This window comes from Falco cherrug, chromosome 6, assembly GCF_023634085.1.
Source record: "Falco cherrug isolate bFalChe1 chromosome 6, bFalChe1.pri, whole genome shotgun sequence".
NCBI classification, from domain to species: domain Eukaryota; kingdom Metazoa; phylum Chordata; class Aves; order Falconiformes; family Falconidae; genus Falco; species Falco cherrug.
In genome coordinates this window covers 14,621,998-14,641,360 of record NC_073702.1, presented here as the reverse complement: position 1 = coordinate 14,641,360, position 19,363 = coordinate 14,621,998, and positions in this window count along the sequence as shown.

The window sequence follows — 19,363 nt, the reverse complement described above, 5'->3', positions numbered from 1 at the left end:
ACATTTTTTATTTGTTTTCTTGAACCTAATTTTGGGGTGAGTTGGATCTGTGTAAGAGGAGATAGATATATATATATACACACATATATGTATATAAAATTTCAACTGTTAAATTCTTTCTGCACTAGACTGAATCAACACCAGCTAAATTGTTCTTTCTTTTGTCACATTCTGTGAATCTTCACTTGCTAGTTACTGTTTAAATGTTTTGCAAACATGAAAATAACAAAACCTAAAAGAAAGCTTTATGTGCCTTTCTCCTTGCATATTCCAGTGAAGATTCTGGATTTTTCTTCTAGAGATTTTTAAAAAAAATAAATAAAAAAGAGTGAGGGGGGAATAAAATGAAAAAGGAATATGAAGTACTTTATCCTAAATTTTCTTTTTGCCTTCCTTCCCGCCCTCCCCAGCAGCAAGGAGTGTTCAGATATTTTCCCTTAATTATACTAGTTTTCTTAGAAATTTAGTTATGTTTATATTAAGATTCCCTTCAACTGGCCCATCTATAGGCAAAATATGTATTCGTTGAGTCATTGGTTAAAAATGCTCCACCTCATGAATGTTGAATATAGTCTTTTCTATTCTGCAACTATCCTCTCACGCTCAGCAAACAAAGCTGACTATGTCAATGAATAGGGTCGTCAACTCCCAAATGTTTTTTTTTTCCTCAGGACACTAAAGCCTGTTAATGTCTTTGGCTTTGGTAGCTATAGAGTCTGCAGCATTATGTATGTGAAGCTTGAGTAGAATGTTAATGATATTAGGTATTTTAGACTACATTACATCACAAAAACACAGCACAAGTTTCTGATAAGCTATGGTTGCACTGCCAGGTTTTAATATGCATCTATCAAATCTGAATGTAAATGACAGACATAGTCATGCTGTTTGTAATCATATACAAACCATGCACAGCAAATACATGCCTTTGATTTCTTTGATTTGTTGCACAAAAGGCAAATATATGCACTGAAGGGTTGAAGGGGGTGGGTGGGGGTGGGAAGAAAGAAAGAAAGAAAGAAAAAAAAAAACAAAGAAGAAAGCTGCTTTTCAACCTGAAATCCCCACCCCCAAGGATTTACATATGATTTAAAGTATTATTGCTTGTGAGGATGTTTCTATAAAATATTAATGTTTTCTGAAGAATAAAATGCTGCTGCCTTTTTAGTGATACAAATTCTGCATTCCCTAATTTCATGACATTGTTTCAAGCATGAATTGTCAGATCTGTTTCAGCTTTCTGTCATGGATGGCAGCTTTCAATCATACTGCTGAGTAGAGCACCTTGGTGAGTCAGTGACATTGTAGGTGAATTCACAGACTTTCCCTTAATTATCCCTTCCTGTATAGATATAACACTCTGGATTGAGAAACATCCTTTACTTTAGCCTTTTTAAATTTAATACTGTAGTTGTCTTTCATCAGGGCACTGAGTGTTTGACCATGCTGAAAATCTCATTATAAACAATGACAGGAGTAATGACTAAGATCCATAGACATGTCACAACACCACAGCACACTCTTTCAGCCTCATGATCACATTAATGTTCAGAGTATGAAATAAAGGAGATAAATTGGTCAAGGCAGAAATCTACGTACATTGTGAGGTATTTTAATAAGAGATTTTCACTATATGGTAAACATTTCAATGTGAACAAAATATGAAAAAACTTGGTTTCATTTAACAGATTTTAACAAAGGTTCTTACAAATTACAAAGCAAAGATAGATTTATTTCTGTTGAAATTTAAAAAGCTATAAAACCCATGGGGGAAAAAAAAGCCACCTCAAACCTGATTACCTCGTGATTTGAGCTATTTTAGGCAGTTGACAGAAATTTATGATATATTACCATGGCAACAATGGGTTATCTCAATTGCGGTATTGCTTGTGAAGAGAATAAATTCTCAGGATGCATTGTAATACTTATAATTATTGCTCAAACTTTTACATGTTCTGTAGAAATTGAAAGCTGTCTTTTTCTTTCTTTTTTCCCCCTTCTTTCATCGTTTTTATTACAATAAGAATATTTTTTTCTTGACACTTCTTAAAGAGATTCTACCTGTGATAAGTTTCAAAAGTGCTCAATTAGTCCACTAGATGGAGCATCTACCGTTTCCAGGGGTGGGGTGGGGGGAAGTTATCGAAGAAGCTAATTTTCAGAAGTACATGTTAAAGCCACTGAAAATTTGGGGGTGGAGGGGAGCAAACTGCAATGTATTTAAACCTCTGTTTACAAGTCTTTTGATTCAGCCTCGTTTACCAGAATAAAAAATGTTTCACGTCTACATAATGTATGATGGAATCTGTTTGAGAAATGATTTAATTATAAAAAAAAAAAAAAAAAAAAAAAAAAAAAAAAAAAGACACACAAAGAAACGGGGAGGGGGAGGAGGGAGAGAAGAAATGCTTTTAGCCTTCTCCAGTAAGATTTCAGTGCCTTCCTTAATTCTGTGTGATTTCATACATTTTGATCTAAATATTCAGCCTGCAGAAATCTTTAGGGGGCTTTTTGCATGACTGCTGCAAAAGAGTAATTTCTGTGGGAAAGAAAAAGAAATTATAATGAAGCCTGTGTAGAATAGTGTGGGTGAGAAAAGAGGGAAAAAAATAAAAGATGCGCTTCAGTGAAAGGGAAACAGCACTGGACATTGTACTGCCATAGGATGGCTGTGAAAATCAGGCAGGAGCTCCAAAGCGTTCTTTCAGTTCAGTGAGCACTGAGAAAGTGAAGCTGAGCAGCTGTGAGTTCGGATGTAGTAGGTCAGAGTTGATCTGCTCAATCTACAGGCTTGGGCAAACCAATGATGTGCATCGTTTCTGAGGTTCAAATCAAAAGATCACTAAGTAAGAGTTCCCTTACTCCCCCTACCTTCTTCTCCTTACCCTGGAGACAGGACACTTACTTTCAGCAGCGAAATAAGAATGGATTTCCTGAAAGCAGGCTTTTGGCCAGATTAATTTATGCATACGCAAACCTATGCTTCACCAATTTACTAAAAACCATCATTTAAGCCTGTTCAAATGTGCAGCTGTTTAAATGAGGTTGGAAGCAATTTTGCCACACGATGCTGATGTCAGTTAAAAGCTCGGTATTAGCAAAATGGGAAGGCATCAACGGAGTGTGTCTGCTACAGTGATCTGTGTTCCCCAGCGTCTAATGGATCAGGGAGACAGATATGCCTAGCTCGTTGGCCTGTAAAGTTAAATTCAGATCTATTACCTATTACACATATGCATGTATACGAGGGCAAGCATTTTAAGTAGAATGAGAATTAGTTTGGCTCTGGCAAACATCCAGGGTGAGTCTGAATGGATACTTTCAGGAAAAGCAGGATACAAAAGTGCGTGTGAAAATGGTTACAAACGATAGGGGGGGTGGGGGGTGGGATGGGGTGTGTGGCAGGGGGTAGTGCTGAGAAATCGAGACATACCAGTAAGACACTGTGGGTAAAGAATGCATTTCCAAGGGTGCGATCTCATAAAAAGAAAATGCCATGCTTTATAAAAGCTGTAGGTAAGACCTCAATCCGTTCTGGATACTAATTGTCAGCTTCATGAGCTGATGACAGTGGAAACTTCTTTTAGATAAAACATAAGCTTAGAAATAATTGTAAACTGCTCTGCATTATGCAGATAAATGGATATTCTTGGTGTCTAAGAAAACAGCAAAGGCCTTTTGATCTGGGGCCTGCCTCACTCTGAAGCATATGAGAAAATCTTTTTCTGGGTTGGTTGTATGACAGATTTTGATTTCTATTTGGCATGTTTTAAATATCAGAGGACAGACCTGAAAGTACAGGATTTTTTTCTTTAAACAATATAAATAAAAACCACGATGAAAGATTTGCTTTTAAGTATCATTTTGGTCAAATAGCAGACTAAAAGGGAACCAAAAACATAGAAATAAATATTGACCAAAGACCATTTATTTTATGAAAAAAGATTGAAATTTCAATTAGACTATTAAAATGTATTATCTAGTAACACTATGCAGATTCTTACTGCTGTCTCTGACATATGGATAATGACTTTAATATTTTGAAGGCTTTGCTGCTGCCTTTTATGTTCTTAAAATAAGTAAGATGAGAAAAAGATGGAAAGTTAGAGGAGTGTTCTTCCTCCACAGGTCGTGATAAAGCAGCATATTTCAATTCCTGCCTTACAGTACAGCACTCCTATGTATGCAATTGTCAGTTTATTTAAACATGGCTGATGTGAGATGTAATGTTTAAATCCTTCTGTTCTCCAGCTTCCTTTGGGAGGAATTAAAATATGGAGTAAAAACTTCTACTTCTGATCGTCTTTGTTTCATATTTTAGGATATTCTTTTTCAGAAATTTATGCCATTCAGATTGTGTTCTGTTTTGACAAAATTTAATGGGGATATTTTCATTACCTTCACCTGGGTTGAGACCCCTTGAATCTAGCATGCTACTATACTAATTCAATGACAGGTAGTTTAGAATGATGGTTAGAGGAGAAAAAAATTAGTTACTTTATAGAAACACAGAATCTGACTTAACTGAGAGGAATGTAACAATCTCTGGACTTTTTAAACATGGGTTGTTGACTTCCTTGGTCATAATTGCTTCTTTGGAGCTATCATGCTGTCATGTAAATACATATTTAGAGGCATTTCAGAAATGAGATTATTGGCCTAGTAGACCATGACTATGCCAAAGGATTTACAGCACATATTGCAGTAAAGCTGACAAAAGTCATGTATAAAGTATTGTAAGCCACTCTGAATGTCTTAGCTGCTTAACTTTCTCAATAGAGCAAAAGACAGAGAAAGCACTGGACAAAATCATGTTTATATTAATCATATAAACAGTTTTGTAAGCTTTATACTGTGTCATTCCCACACATTCACAGAGACAGTAGCTAATTCTGAAAGCTACTTCCCATCAGAAAACCTAAATTGAGTGGAAGTAATATAGCAGAAGCAAACTCAAGAGCTTTCTCATCTCTGAGGTAGTTACTCTGCAAGAATGTATTTGGAAATGTAGGAATAAAAAGTTTGACAGACAGGCAGAGTCTTAACAGGACAAATTTATCTGCAGAGAAGAGAGTTGAGTTCACAGTTAAGGCACTGTGCTGGGATTCTAGGTCAACAATAAATCTTAAAATTTTGTGTGTCTCAGAACCACATTATCATTCACATGTCATAACGTAACGTAACATTGGTGATTTTACACTTGAACTTCAAGTGATTTTTTTCAATGGAAATTACAGTTAGACATCATAAAATAGTATACAATGTTGTTCTTGACACAACTCACCAAACTAGAACACAGGATTTGCCTCAGCTCCTTAATGATCTTTTTTATTCACGAACATTTGTTTGATTTAAATGGGTTTTATATGAGCATTCAGCTGAGAATTGATTTTTTGATGACAAGAATGTACTCCACCAATAAGCTGAATGACAAAGCAAAACTATTTTTGAAAGGATAGGAAATCATCCATTCATGGAGCACATGGATCCATATCATCATGTACATATGTACAAAAATTCACAAACTGATCTAATAAATTCTAAAAGGTAGAAACTTTTTATAGGAGGTTTAGTTCATAAAGGGGTTGATCAGTTAAAGGATCATAATCTGATTTTGGTTGGCAATTCACATGTAAGGGACTATTTATAGCTTGTCTTAGCTGTTATTTTTAATAAATTGTCTAATCCTAATAATTTTAAATGTTAAAATCCATCAAATTTACAACAATTCTGGATATAATGTGGCAGATAAGAAATTTTTCAAGTACTACCTGCTGGAACAGGTGGTTCGGACTTGATGAAGGTTTGCTTACTGCTATGTGCTGCGTGCTTGGACCATCTCTTACACTCCAAGCTGTATACAGCAGCACAGTATACTAAAAAGCACAAAGCAAACTAGCAGATGTAGGGAGTGACTCTTCACCAAAAGTGATGAGCCAGTTTGGCTGCCCCTCTTTAATTATCACAGTGATTGCTATGAAGATGGCATGAGAGAAAACAAAATTTCTTATATTTTGTGGTAACTGGAAATAATGATTCTTTAGGCTAACCAGAATTTTTTGTCATTTTTACTGACAACTGAGTTCTTATAAAATCTGGAATTTCATTTAGATTCTCCTAATAACAAGCAAATTTGACTCCTTGATTTTCATATTGTTAAATTTCAGTCACCAGAAAAAGCGAAGAAGGTATTGTCTCTAAACTTCTCTTAAAGGCTGTCCAAACCAAAGTAAACGGAATTAAGTAGTGTTTCTGATGTATATCTGCTCTCGAAGAGCCTTGCTTGCTTGCTTTACTGGCATAGCAGTGCAAGAGAGAGATGTTTCCTGATGTGCCTGGTTTAATGTGCCAGAGTTAGGCAACAAGGCTCTCTCTCACAGTGGACAGTTGTATTTCTCAAAGTTAGCAAACGCTACGCTTCAATATAATATCAAATGTAATATTCCTGCATGTATCCCTCTAAATAATATACACCAACAAAGGATGAGTAATCAGTCCAGGAGCTGCTTCAGTACTACTACATCCATGGGATGAAGAGAATTCAGCTGTGGAACAGATACGATGTTTCTCCATGGAAGACTTTTCATCTCAACAACACAATTGCCTTTGTAATATTTTAGGAACGCTCTTCTGCTACATTAGCTGTGAATTACCCCTTTATATAGTCCCTTTAAAATGCAGATTAATTAACTTCCTAAGCCTGAAGTGTGTCCTGTTGTTTTTGTCTTTATGTATTCTTAGACTTAAAGTATTTTTGTATTCTGCCAACTTCTCCTTTAGTATCTCACTTTTAATATTTTAACCATTTACATTCTTTTCATTACAGGTTAATGGAAAACAGCTTTAAAAATCACCTTCAGGGACAATCTACATTCAGCTATCCTGCTACTGGGAAAGGAAGTAGACTACAAGATCTTTTGAGAACTCATTTCTATTTCATAATTAGGTGATTTTTCTCCAAAAATCAGGTCATTTTCTAGTAGCATTTGAATTATTAAATAATAAATTATACACAAAGTCACAGTAATTCAAAATAAGCTTTTCTTGCATTAAATGTGGAAATTTACCAAGGAATAATAGTTTTTATTTTAAGTGTTGAAATAAAACATTTTGAAATTTCTCCGAAAATGACATTTTTATGTCATAGTGATATTTTTAATTTCAATATTAATTTTAGAAATTACATTTAATTTCAAAATAGATGTCATTTTAAAAAATATTTTAACATTTAAAACGTTTCTTTGTTTGAAACTGAATTGAAGCCCATTTTCCCTTCAATTCTCTAATTAAGAAATTACAATGTTTCTCCAAATCATCTGTTTTGTTTGGTAAAATATTAATTTTGTCAGAAAAGACAGTTTTGCTTCCCCCCTCTCCCTCAAGAAATCTGGTTAGTGAAAGAAAGGTAATGGACATACTGATTAATGACTGCAGTTCTTACCAATTGTTCATTTAATATTCCATCCTTTTGACCTAGAAATAAGAGATCACAGCATAGCATACAGTAAGATAGTAGGATCCATCATGTATATATGCCATATATATATGAAGTAATTAATGGGGAAAAAATCTCATTTGAGCTAAAAAATAGCTTGGTAATAATACTACATTTTAAATCTGAACAAAAATCCTGTTTATTCTGAGGAAAATGAAGCCTTTATGCTGATAAATGCAAGGCACCCTTTTAAATGAATGCCTTTTTAAGCAAAGCTATCACACACACACACACAAAAAAAAAAAAACCCAAAACCAACCAAACAACAAAACCCCACCAAACCCAAGGACAGGATAAGAAATCCAGGAGGAGAAAACAAGAGGTAATTTTTTTAGTACCCAAGTAATGAATCCTCATTTCCATGGATTTGATCCTTATCCCTGTGTCTAACAGGAGTCTAGTGTAAGAATTTCCCTTTAGCCAAAGTATTTATGATTTCTTTTTTGTGTGGATTATGTGACATCGAATAAAGGTTGTGTTTATACTGCAGCTTTTCTCTCAAGAACAGCTCAGCTGGGAGTGTATCCTTTATTTGGCTGTCATCTTTCACAAAATCTACAGAAACTTAATAATCTTTTGAAGACCAGGAGTTTGCCAAATTTGACTGTGAATTTAAATGAGATTGCTTAATTGTGCATCAGTTATTTGAGGTTGTCAAATAACTAACTATAGAAACATACACGGGTGTGACTGTATAGCACTTAGAGTAAAACAGGTTGTAATGAACCAAATGGAAGGATTAGTGAGGTAAGAAAAGAGTGAGCTTTGACAAACTGGGACCAAGAGTAGCTTGATGAACTTTTTCAGTACTGCAAGCGGTCAAGTCCAGGGGACCAATCCTAACCAGTTTGTAAGGGTAGAATCTATGAGCTCAAGTACACACTGTGAAAGTCCTCACATAAAAACTGCTTTCAAGGACAAGAGAAAATACTGCTTTACCTTTGTAATATAAAATGGGGTGTAGCTACTTCTGTCAAGACAGCATTTCTTATATTCAAAGTGTGAGAGGCAGCGGTATGTGAAGATTTCTATTAAGTGATCTTTGCTAAGTAATGATTCATAAGCACAACATCTCATGCTGCACATGCTTCCATCAATAGAATAAGTGACCAAGTTTATTATTAAACTAGAATAAATACACTCAAGTTTGCTTAGGGTTACTTTGGGTTTTGGCAAATAAAGCTTTCATTTAATTTAGTTCTAAGAGGAGTTTGTTACTGTTGTTGATGGACTAGAACAAGAAGAATTTTCACAATTAATTGAAAAGCCAAGCAGCCAGTCAGCTGGTGCAATGAAAGTGTTAAGAATATTGTCACACTACCTCCTTCTTTATTCATATCAATTACTAAGATACATTAAAATGCTATGAAATTTAGGTGAATAATCATATGAATGTAGTCTGACTGTGAAGTAACTGAACTGAGGTGTTTCAGAACATTTCCATAGCTGGCAATTTGCATATTTGTTTTGCCATATTGCTGAATGATTAATGTATTTATAGAAATCAGAACTGAATCAAAAATAATTTTTGAGTTAATCAGATAGTGAAAGAACAGTTCAATTATTATTTTGAGGGGGGGGGGGAAGATATTTTACAAGAATCAGGCACTTTTTTCTTTTTTTTAAAAGTTCATTCGTAATCAGTTCAATTTAAGTCTGCAGTCTTGCTTCAGTTTGGAACATAACATAATATTTCATTTTGTAGCTTTGAGAATGAACCACTCTTCCTCTTCTATTTATCTGTTAACACCCGTGAAGCTGTGGAAAATAATGTAAATTGTTTGCCCATGCTTCTGTAGTGTAGAAGGTTTGCCAGAAGGCAAATTACCCTTAAGATTGTTATCTAAGAGGTGCTGCCCTCTGGGCATGAGCATTTCTCTCTATTGATACTGAATAAGCCTCGATGACTAGCTTAGTTCACATGATTTTAAGGGAGCTAAAGCTGGATGGTTGAATCTCATCTCTGGAGTCTGTACTTGGTTGGCATGTACATAAAGAAAAACATGGATTTGAGGAAGGAAATGCCTAGACCCTACAACCACCACATGTAATTAGATTAATGACAACTCTCCAAAGACTCCATCACAGGAGGAAATTATTTGTCTTATCCAAATCTCACAGAAAGCAGCTGTAAGATTTTTAGTGCCTTCAGCAGAATTTGTATTATGCCACAGCTTACCATGATTTCTCTTTAGATCATTTGCATGAAAATGTTTACACCAAACTGTAAAGCAAACAAATAAAAAAGGCATTACAGGTAGGATTTATCTTACCCAAGTTTAGGAGTCAAACAATTAGTTTTCTTAGGCTAAGATAATCATCCTAGGCTCTTTTTGTAGCTTAGTGAAGATAAATAGACACCTGCAAAAGGCAATCCATCTCACTAAGTTTAGACAGTCATCTTGAGCCAAGAAGGGTTTCTCCTGGATGTGTCTGTCTTTTTCTACTGAATAAAATGGGAGCAGGCAGTGATTAGTTCAGAATTCGACAATTTGCTGTTAAGAATCTAAGCCAGGCAAATTGAATCCCAACATAGACTAGATACTTTTCTGGCTTTTCTCCTTAACACTTTCATTACTGGCCATTCAGTAAAGTTACCAAGCCCAGAAGCAGAGTAAATCTTGACAATTAAAGGGTCATATTTCACACAGTTCACAGGGAAAACAAGAAACAGACATTTTAGTCTGTAAAAGGGGATTACAGGAATGCCTCCTCACCCTGCAACCCTGAAAGATTGATGCATCTCATAGACAGGACAGTTTGCCACAAATCAGAGTCCTTTCCTTGAGGTCTGCATAGCACAGATGACTTCACCTCTATTCTATTGAACAGAGACTATACTTAATGAAAAGCTTTAATAAATCACAAAACCTAACACACCAAAACAACCTTGTAAAAATACAAAACGTTTATGTGAATCCAACATTTAGGATTGCACTATTGTTATATTTTGTTAATCCAAATAATATTCTTCATAATTTACAAAATTCAGAATTATAAGGCTGCACATCGGTCCATCCCTGTGTCTCACAGAAGATTTATACTATATCAGCATTTCCAGATGCTCATTAGATGTATTGTAAAAAAGAACAGTGAGAAGATAAACACTTTTTTTGCTAGGTAGAATACAACTTTTCAATTTATCAGGAAAAGGATCTTTCCTCATTATATTTGAATATATACGTTTTAGTTGTTGAAAATCGGATATTTTTTTTCTTGTTCTACATCCAAACAAGTGTTTTGCATTAATTGAGGGCTGCAGCCGTTCACCAATTCATTGAGTGAATACCCTTACTCACCAGCTAGACTGGAAGGTTCTTAGAGGAGGTGAACAATTAAATCCCTGCAGGAGGGATGAATAACTGTTCCACTTGAAAACATGAATATAGTGACACTCACTCACCTGATGTGTTACTTTCATTATCATGTGAATTGATTATCAATAACTTGATGTCTACTACAAATAAGCAGAACTATGTTTGTTTCGAACGTACCTGGCATAACTTCACAGAGAGTGTAGGTTTTCTTATTGTTTGTCATTCCTGGTGTTGCTTCTTGATGATAAGGCTAGAAACAGCTTTTCCATTGTTTTCCTTTTTGTTCCTCCATCCCTCAGTCTTTGTAAGGTTTTAGGTGCTACAAAGAACAAATTTCTTCAGTCAAGTTCTTTACCACATTCATCCAGGACAGCTCTTTTCATTCCCCTTATTTACTTTAATTCAGTTTTCATTCCTCAAACTTACAGTGATTTTCAAAATCACTTCTACTTTATGCTAATATTGAAATGCTACCTTACCTGGCCACAGGGTCCTTGAGCCGCTTTAATACCATCTGAATAAGAGTGCCTTTAGCTGATTAAGACAAGTGTTTTAGTAACCTCCATGGTTTAACCCCAGCTAGCACCGAAGTACCACACAGCCACTTGCTCACACTCCCCACCTCTGTAGTGGGATGGGGAAGAGAATCAGAAAAAGATAAAACTTGTGGGTTGAGATAAGAACAGTTTAATAATTGAAATGAAGTAAAAATAAACAACAATAATAATTGCAATGAAGAGGAAAGTGAAAGAGAGAAATGACATGCAAGGAGAAAAAAGTGTTGTACGATTGGTCACCACCCGCTGACCAATGCCCCGACAGTGCCCAAGCAGGGATCAGCACTTCCTGGCCAGTTCCTCCCAGTTTATATACTTAGCATGACGTTCTGTGGTATGGAATATCCCTTTGGCTAGTTTGGGTCAGCTGTGCTGACTGTACTCCCTCCCAGCTTCTTGTGCACCTGCTCACTGACAGAGCATGGGAAGCTTGAAATGTTCTTGCTTTAGAGTAAGCACTAAGCATCAACTAAAACATCAGTGTGTTATTAACATTATTCTCGTACTAAATCCAAAACACAGCACTGTACCAGCTACTAAGAAAATGAACTCTATCCAGCTGAGACTAAGACAGTATTCACCCTTCATTCTATACCCTATATGTCATGCCACACTTGCTTCCAGGAGATGCCCAGTGTGATGATGTGTATTGTGCTGGTTTCAGCTAGGATAGAGCTTCTATGGATTTCTTCTCTTCTGTGGATTCTCTTCTATGGATTTCTTCTCAGTAGCTGGTACAATGCTTTGGTTTGGATTTGGTGTGAAAATAGTGTTGATAACACAATGACAATTTAAGTTGTTGCCAGGTAATGTTTGTACCAAGTCAAGGACTTTTCAAGTTTCTTGGCCCCTGCCAGTGAGAGGGCTGGAGAGGCAGAGGAAACTGGGAGGGGGACCTCAGCCAGGACAGCTGATCAAAACTAGCCAAAGGGATATTTCATGCCACAGAATGTCATGCTGAGTATATAAACTGGGGGGAGTTGGCCAGGGCCTGCCGATTGCTGCTCAGGGAGTGGCTGGGCATCGGCCAGCGGGCGGTGAGCAGTTGTATTGTACATCACTTGTGGGATATTTTTTCTTCTGGGTTTTCTTCCTCTCTCCCTCTCTCCCCATCTCTCCTCTTTACATTATGATTATCATTGTTATTATATTTACTTTATTTCAATTGTTCTTATCTCAACCCACAAGTTTTATTTTTTTTTCCAGTTCTCCTTCCCATCCTGCTGGGGGGAAGAAAGTGAATGAGTGGCTGCATGGTACTTCGTTTATGGCTGGGGTTAAACCATGATAGGTATATATCTGCCATAGAAGTGATAATATGCAGTGTTGGCATTAGGGTACACTGTGCACCAGTATCTGCTAGAGCCTTATACTCCTGTGGGTCTGATGTGTCAGACTGTCTGATTCACACAGTCCAGTAAACCTGGTTGTCCATCTCTACCTGGCTGGAGGCAGGGCCTCTCTAGTCCTAGTCATAGGATTCCCCACCAGGGCATCAAGATGTATGGAGCAGCTGTAGCGTGGAGCAGCCCTGCCCACTTACTTCTTGTGAATACAGTTTAGAATTTCTTTCCATAGGATCAGGAGTGAGATCAGCCCTTCCACGCTGCCTGGAAAACTGCACTGGAGACTGGAACAGCAGCCTTCCTGGAAGAACTCCTATTTGTGATTGTTTTTCCTTGCAATTCGCATGCCTGTGCCTCTAGGGTTGAGGTAGGTTTCCATGCTGTTTCCTCACACCCTCTCCATAATCCCACAGTTATATTCACAGGGTACCCCATGGTGTGTACCTTCTATACCTTCTTTCTTGATGACACCTACTGTTAATAGTTGAGTTGCAGATCCATAAAGGTGGGGAGTAGGATATATCTTGGTTGAGTTGCTGGACCATTTTCTTCACAGCTGAGATCAAAGAGAAAGAGAGATTGCCTTTGTATTCTCAGAGCCAGCAAGACACTTCACCATTGGTGCCGCTCCGTCTCTCCAGCGCATTACTGTCAATGAGCTGGCACACGATGATGGTGCACTCCATAAAAATTTCTGCCACATAGGTCGTGTGCATTGGACTTCATCTGAATCTGCAGATAACCGCATGTTGTTCAGGTCATAATAAATAATCTCTAGCACAGATAATTCCCTCAGATACTGGGTACTTCTCTCCATTGTGGTCCACTTGACTGAGTAACATATAACATCTTCCTTGTAGGGATACCTTTCCTTCTATGCTTGACAGGAATTGCCTCCAAAGGCTGAGGACTTGTGTTCTTCTTCCAGCTGCTTTGTCAATATCCCCTTCCCTAGGAAGTGATCCCAGTTGCTTGGCTTCCCTACCCTCTAATTCCAAACTGCTAGCCTCATTATCCCAGCATCAGAGCAGCCAGATGATAATGTGCTCAGCTGGGCAATGGCTAAAATCTTTTTGTATAACCCATAACTAACTCAAGGATAAGGATAGAATGGTTACATCTTGTTCTGCCTCTTCCTCTTGTTCCGGTGATTGCCCTGCTTTGCCCTCCTTGTCATGAAAGGTTAGCTCAGGTTGCTTAAAGCATTACCACCAAAGACTTTAAGTGAAGTAGGTTTAAAATAAATTTTTGGAAATGCAACTGCATAAGATTTCACTCTATTACTTATTACATGGACTAAAGGCACAGAGATACATCAAGTTGGAATCAAGTCAGAACAGAGCTACAAACAGTTTATAAAGATCAACAGTATAAAAGGGTAAAGGAGATCCTCCCTTTGAGTCACAAGGTTTAGTCTAGATCCCCTTGCTTTCTAAACTCTCACAAGACCAGGACGAGAAATAGGCTAGTCTCAACATCCAAAAGATATTAAAAACCTTCAAAAATCTCAAGCACTTCAGTGATTAGCCTGGAAGAGAAGGAAGATGTCAGAAAGAGGGAAGGAGAGTGAAGGAAACGATGAAAGAAAAGGAAGGGAAGGAAGGAAAGGAAGGAAAGGAAGGGAGGGAGGAAGGGAGGAAGGAAGGAAGGAAGGGAGGGAGGAAGGGAGGGAGGGAGGAAGGAAGGAAGGAAGGAGGGAAGGAAGGAAGGCAGGAAGGAAGGAAGGAAGGAAGGCAGGCAGGCAGGCAGGAAGGCAGGCAGGAAGGAAGGAAGGAAGGAAGGAAGGAAGGAGGGAAGGAAGGCAGGAAGGCAGGCAGGCAGGAAGGAAGGAAGGAAGGCAGGGAGGGAGGAAGGAAGGGAGGAAGGAAGGAAGGGAGGGAGGGAGGGAGGGAGGGAGGGAGGAAGGAAGGCAGGCAGGCAGGCAGGCAGGAAGGAAGGAAGGAAGGAAGGAAGGAAGGAAGGGAGGAAGGAAGGAAGGAAGGAAGGAAGCATGGATATTTTTTTAACTATTCCCTAATCAGCAACCTAAGTTATTAAAGAAAAACACTGAACAAGACAAGGACAAAATCCCAAGGACCATCAATTATAGGAGTTGAATACTGACATCAAGTCATTGATATATAATCTTTATATATTTTTAACCAATAATACCTACATTGATTCATTTATTCATGTTTTATTCTTTATTTTTCTAATGACATATAGGTCTATACCAAAATCATTACTAATGCAATTACAGGATAAATTCAAATTATCCACTTATTCTCATAAATTAATAAAGTAAGTCTATAAAAACAAGAAAAGCAAAACCAAAGAAAACCCAAAATAAAACAAACAAAAACCACCACCACCACCACCACCACACACACACACACAAAACGAAGAAGAAAGAAAAATCGAAGCTCTAAATTCATTTGATATGTTTCTCTTGACAAACCCACATGGGTTGTTTCTTTCTGCATCACCATTTTCTAACAGAAAAAAATGAGTCAGTTGCAATGAATAGCATATGAATTTTATGAAGAGGGAGACAGCATATTGAAGATGTCTTTCAGGCTTTATATCATCTGTACAAATTAAACTCACCTGGTTTTCACTAGTAATGAACTACTGACTCATGTGGTCTAACTGGAAAGAACAGTTATAGTATGATCCAACATGTTGACATAGACCAAATGATGAGATACAAATTCAGTTTACAGCTTCCTTCAAGGCTGGATATAAAAAGCCAGAATTGTCATGCTTACATTGATAGCAATAGAGGAACTCCTTTCTGAAAAAAAAAAAAAAAAAAAAAAAAAAAAATCAAACATCATTAGTTTCATGGATTTCCAACCACATATGTTGAGTCCTAATTTTTTTTTTTTTTTTTTTTACTAGACTAATGGACCTTCATCCAACTTTCCACTATGTCTTCTAGTACTAGTTACTCTTGCCCTATCCAATTTAAAAGAGAAACCATTCCATTACTTTTTGAGTACAGTGTAGGATGTGTTCAGGAGCTTGGCCATTTGGTAAGGTGCCCACTATGAAGTTTTGTGAAACACCTCATTAAGGAGAGCCATACTGTAGCCCAGTATAATATACTCAAGATATGTTAAGATGAAAACATAAATGCAAGTCTTTTCTATACTATCCAAAACAGGTGACATTGTCACAAGTGTTTAAAAAAATGTAAGTACAAAATACAGTAAAAATTGTGCTTAATTTTCTTTAAAAAAGATTATTTCAGAAATATCTCTCTTTCATTCACCTCATTTACTTTTTTCCTTCTGATTAGCTGCTGGTACTAGCTTTTATAACTAACCTTTATTTTGGTCATTGAAGGGGTCCAGAACTGTTTAATATTTGTCTTGAAACTCCTTCTATTGAGTTCCTAAATCAAATATACTTTAGAAATAATTAGAATAAAAGCTATTTTTTCCAAACACACATTTTGTTTAACTGCATTTTGTTTAACTATGAATAATCTAGCTAGTAAAGTATTCTCTGTTTCAGTGAAGCATTACTTTAGCATCTTTAGCGGTTATTTGACCTTTTTTTCAGTGAGAAATATATATCTCACTGGATCTTTCATTGCACATCAGCCAGTAGAGGTTACAAGCACCTTTACTGACTTGTATATAGTTTAGTAGATCTTAGACTGATAGAGACCAAGTGTGAATGCAATCAACCACTTCAGAGAGAACAGCAACAACTTCTCAGTATATTTTTTTCATTTTAAAAAATCTCTTCTTGACTTTTCCACCTCTTTTAATTTTGTTCTTTCACTTACTTTCACTAGTCAGGACATGACTTCTCCTTAATATTTACTAATTTATTTCTTACTAATGTTTTAAGATACAAGAAGAAATCAGTTCACATAGTCAATAAGGCTCTGTTGGTAGCTGAACATCTCTGGGAGCCTTATAAGCATTCCTTTGTCACTGTTGTCTAGGAAATGGGGGATTGCTTCATTAGACATCTAAACTTAAATATATATATGAATCTCATTCAGCATCACCTCTGAATCAGTGGAATTGTAGCGTGCATAAAGCAAAATCTTTCATTCATTTCATTAATTTGAAGATGAAACAGAACTATATGGCTTGGTAAGGTTTTATTTGGTTTGGTCTTTGGTTTGGTTTGGTTACTTCCAGAAAGCTCCACAATTAATTGAGAAGTGGTTGATTAGAATACTAAGAAGTCAGATAAGTTTAGACATTGACATTTCAGTTCACTGTTTTGTAGAACTGCTGAATGCACAACAAATACCATTTATGCTTGCTCCTTCTCCTCACTTTCAGTTCCCATCTCCTGCCAACCCTGTGTATTTGTTCCTGCTGCTGCTGTTGCTTCCTTCCCCCTGATAGCTGGTGGGCCCCTAAATGAAGTTACAACACAGATGTCAACAGCAGTCCGCTGTTCTTCCATTAGAAAACACTATGCAGCAGATGTTTCAAATGGCCCAGCATACATTTACTGGGAAGAGGTAAAGAAGAGCTGCCACAGTGCTGACTTCTTGGCTTTATGCCATATGATATGAATGACAGGTTGGTAAAACAGAGATTACACAGAAAATATTTTTTTTAATGATGATTTACCCCAGGACTTGGTTTGTTTGTTTACTTGTTCTTTTATCAAGACTATTTTGGCAGCTTCCCATGTCACAGACTACTCCCCAAAAGATGTAACTTTCTGATCAGTTCTATATTTCTTAAAAAAATAGAAGGTATACTTAATATCTTTATTTCTATACAAGTCTTCTATGCTGTCCCTTAATTAAAAAGATGGATATGATATTTCATCAGAAGTGACTTTAAAACAATGCAGAAATTTTGACCCATAGAATAATTCAGTTTTGAAGTCACCTCAGGTCATCTTGAATCCAATCTCCTGCTCAAAGCTGTCAGTTATGGGTCAGACCAGGTTGCTCAGAGCTTTATCCTCTTGGCTCTTCAACACCTTGCAGGACAGAGACTGGACAACCTCTCTGAGTAACTGGCACCACTACTGCACTGTCTGCATTGTGAAAAAGGTCTTCCCTATATCCAGTCTGAAAGTTTCTGAAACTTTTTTTTTTCAGTTTATGTTTGTTGTCACTTGTCCATCCACCATGCGCAGCTGTATAAAGACCTTCTATAGACACTGGTGGATTCCTAGTAGATACCCCTCAAAGCCATGCTTTTTCCAAGCCAAACAAACACAGATCTCTCAGCCTTTCTTCACAGAGTGTAATACTTGAGGTAGGAACTGGGGTAGCTAAAACATTCTGGATGAGGTCTAACAAGTGCTGAGCAGAAAATGACAATCTATTCCTTAACCTCCTGGCTGTGTACCTGCTAATACAGCCCAGTTTATATACCGAGCATGCCATCCCATGGTATGGAATATCCCTTTAGCTAGTTTGGGTCAGCTGTCCTGGCTGTGTCCCCTCCCAATTCCTTATGCCCGTCCAGCCTTTTCACTGGCAGGGCCCAAGAAACTGAAAAATCCTTGATTTACTATAAACATGACCTAGCAACAGCTGAAAACATCTGTGTGTTAGAGCTGTTTTTTGTGGAGTGTGTAAACTGGTTTCCTTTTTGAATGAAGCTAGACTGGAAGATGCCTTGAACGACAATGTCTAACATGCTCTAGATGTTCCACAGTTTGCAGGAACTGACTACAGCTAATCTGAAGTAAAAATGCCCAGAAATGTAGTGTGGATGCTTGGTTCTCTGAAATAACTATTTTACCTTATGGATATTGTGCCACACTATTTCTTAATATAGACAGTTTTATTTCTAATTAAAATATGATACTGTTTAATTCCAGTGGTCAAAACTCACAGATGGTGATATGATTATCATGATTATTATAGTGTTAACCTAAATCAATCATTTGATTTAGCTAGAGAAAGCCAGAGGTTTTAATGGCACCCACTGTTACTGTATCTAAATATGTCCCACATGGAATAAATTTCAGTGAATTCACTACTGATTTCAAGGAGTTCCCAGACCTTATCAGGTTACAGAAATTTCTGCTTGCAGCTTTATATATATATATATATATATATATATATATATGAAAATTATAAATGAATGCCTACTCAATTAAGACTTTTTGTTTCTTTGTCTGCAGATGGAAACACAGGCAGGGGAACAGGATTTTTTTATTTCTACTTGTCTTTCTTGGTGGTTTTCCCTGAAATAAACCTTGGTAACTTAAGCCATTTTTCACTCTGTTCCATGACTGACAAACTGAGTAACATATCTGAGAATTTATTATTTTCTAGAGCTGACCAGAAAATTATTTTTTCGGTTCCATAAAACAGAAAGTGTGTAGTTTCAGAATATTTTATTATTGTTTTGATGTAGAATAAAAAAAAATGACACTTTTGGAGAATGTATTTGTGAGAAGGCTATGGTAGATCCTAACTCAGCCTACCCAATGCCAAAACAATAACCTGCTGGCTAGAACATTTAACTTGGGTGTGGGAGTAACTGATCTGCTTGTTTGTGACAGATTAGGCTCCTACAGACTTTACCCCACATACCAGGCAAGCTTCATGCTCACCAAATTAAAGCAAAAGCTTCTATAAAAATGTCACATTCTTCTTTTGCATATCTTCCCTTCTATATAAACAGATAAATGGAAGACTAATTCTACAGAATTGTGATTATGGGT